The following is a 2,857-nucleotide window of genomic DNA, read 5'->3' as shown; positions in this document are numbered from 1 at the left end:
TTGTAAATCAGGAGACCACATACGTATGAATTTATTTTTGAGCTCTCAAGTTTGTTCCACTGGTCTACAGGTGTGGTTTTTGTCCAGTATCATACAGGTTTAATTACTGTACCTTTTTCATATGTTTTAAAAATAGGGAAGTGTGTGTCCTGAAGCTTTTTTCTTCTTTTGGTCAAGGTTGTTTTGGCTATTTGGGGTCCTTTTTAGTTCCATAGAATTTTAGGAATATTTTTCTGTGTGTGTGTGTGTGTGTGTGTGTGTGTGTGTGTGTGTGTGAAAAGTGCCATTGAAATCATGATAGAGATTGCATTGAATCTGTACATTGTTTGGGTAGTATGGACATTTTAACAACAGTGAGTGTTCCAAGCTATAAACTCAAGATACCTTTCCATTTATCTGTATCTTTTAAAAATATTTTTATCAGTGTTTTGTAGTTTTCAGTGTACATGCCTTTTGCCTCCTTGGTTAAGTTTATCATTAAGTATTTTAGTCTATTTAAAAAAAATTAATGTTTATTTTGAGAAAGAGAGAGTCAGAGAGAGAGAGACAGAAAGAGAATGAAAGCAGGGAGGAGCAGAGAGAGAGGGAGACACAGAATCTGAAGCAGGCTCTGGGCTCTGAGCTCCTGACACGAGGCTCAAACTCACAAACCATGAGATCATGAGCCGAAGTTGGTCGCTTAACCAACTAAGCCACCCAAGCGCCCCAGTATTTTATTCATTTTTATGATATTGTAAGTGGGATTGTTTTCTTTTCTTCTTTTTTTTTCTCTTTTTTTTTGGAACTTTGTTCAAATATTATGAATTGGTCGTTTGGTTTTCAAACTCACATGTCTCACTGTCAAATGAAGGCAGCAGTGTTTCAGGAATAGTCATAATCTCAGACTAGTCAATTACTAAACTCTTACAAATTATTTCCCAAAAGTTAAAGTTTTCCAATATTTGTTGTTGTTGTTGTTGTTGTTGTTGTTGTTGTTAAAAAGAGTCTCTTATCTCCCTCACGTAGTCCATTTTGGCTTGTCCTGTGTCCTGTCTGAAGACACTGTCCAGGGGCTGCTAGTTATGGTCCATCAGTGCATCCTACAGGTCCTTGCTCTGGTCCATGAGCTCCTTGTTGGCTTCAGTCACATCCAGCTGTGGCATGGGGTCCTCCAATGTGTCATACCCAGCTTCTTCATATGTCTACATAGTGCTCTGAGTGTAACCAAACTGGGGACAGTTGTAGCTGTAGCTGCCTCTGTTCTGGTCATGCCCCAGTGGGTGTAGTAGTTCTGCTACTGCTGGTAATGGGGGTTGTAGCTGTTAAGTATTAACTCTGATTCTACCTCACTGACTTCACTTGGCTCACGTGGGGATTGCCAGACTCCTCAGCCACACTGGTTTAGATGCCAGGCTGACTGCTCCCTGGCACTCGGTCAGGGCTCACTTCTGTTTCAGTACATCTGCAACTGTGACAAAACCATAGCCTTTAGACATATCTCTTTGGTCCAAAACTGCCCTGACTCCCCAAAAGGAGGGGTAGACTTTGACGAAGAATTCATACAATATGCCATCATCCACATCTGGGTCAGGTCCCTCACAAAGAAGAAATACTCAAGGCTGTTTTCTGGTTGTTTCCAATAAGTGGCATAGTTCAGTTAAAAATGTTCTGCCTTGGCAAAAAAAAAAAAAAGCCACAGCTTTTTATTCTATATAAGATGAAGGGAACCATTAAGGGCACTGCCAGCTCCATGATTCTATGAACCCAGATGTGCCAGCCTGGTACAGCTGTAAGCTAAGTAAAGGTGTAGGTCCTGGAAGGGGCTTCCCATTAATTTCATGCAGATGCTTCTTGGCTGTGGCCAAATCTGTGAATTTTTTATAAAAAAGGAGCCAGCTAGGATTCCAGTGAAGTGGTATCAGATAATTTTGATGCTCATCATTGTATCCCCCTAGATGGCAGGGATTGTGGAGATGAAATTCTCATTCATGTAGAGCTTCAACTCATCTATACACAGGCTGGCCTCTATGCTTACAGTCTGGCTGGGATTGTGTGAGCTAAAAAGGCCTGCATGGGCTCCATCCCTTGGTCTGGAGAAAGAAGAAATGGGCTTGTTTTCTTAATTTATTTTGTTGTATAATTCATTATTACCATATAAGCTTCACATCATTTCTGTATTGTGATTTTGTATCCTTTGACCCTACTGAATAGGTTTATTAGTTCAAATAATTTCTCTTGTGGACTCTTTGTGGCTTTCTGTATATTAATTCATGTCATCTGTGAACAGAGAGAATTTTATTCTTCCTTTCTGATTTGGATGCCTTTTATTTATTGTCTTGGCCTAATCACTCTTGCTAGGATTTCCAGTGCTATGTGTTTTTTATTTAATTTAATTTAATTTTACTTTATTTTATTATTTTATTTTATATTTTATTTTTTTTTTGTTGTTTTCATTTTATTTTTCATCGGGATAAGAGTACTCTTCAATCCCCATGTCCCATCAACCCCGGTCTCCCAGCCTCCTCCCCTCTGGAAGCCATTAGTTTGTTCTCTGTAGTTCAGAGTCTGTTTCTTGGTTTGTCTCTCTTTTCTTTTCCTTTACTGTTTTTGTTCCTCAAAATCCACATGAGTGAGATCACATGGCATTTGTCTTTCTCTGACTGACTTACTTCAATAAGCATTATACTTTCTATCTCTATCCATGTTGCTGCAAGTGGCAAGTTTTCATTCTTTTCAATGGCTGAGTAATATCCCAGGTTTCTATCATGAATGGATGTTGTTCTTTGTCAAAAGTGTTTGCTATATCTGCTGAAATGATCATGTGGTTTTGTCCTTTTTCTTTTGATGTGATTATCACTATGGTTGTTATGAGAATATT

At 38.9% G+C, this 2,857-nt stretch overlaps 1 pseudogene; it reads right to left on the bottom strand.

The window, feature by feature from the left end:
• Positions 1 to 974: 974 nt before the first annotated feature.
• LOC115505639 lies at positions 975 to 2,473 on the bottom strand (annotated as a pseudogene).
• Positions 2,474 to 2,857: the final 384 nt, after the last annotated feature.

Source organism: Lynx canadensis, chromosome A1, assembly GCF_007474595.2.
Source record: "Lynx canadensis isolate LIC74 chromosome A1, mLynCan4.pri.v2, whole genome shotgun sequence".
In the NCBI taxonomy this organism is placed as follows: Eukaryota; Metazoa; Chordata; class Mammalia; order Carnivora; family Felidae; genus Lynx; species Lynx canadensis.
The sequence above is the reverse complement of the archived record's forward strand: the minus strand, read 5'-3'. Positions and strand labels throughout refer to the sequence as shown.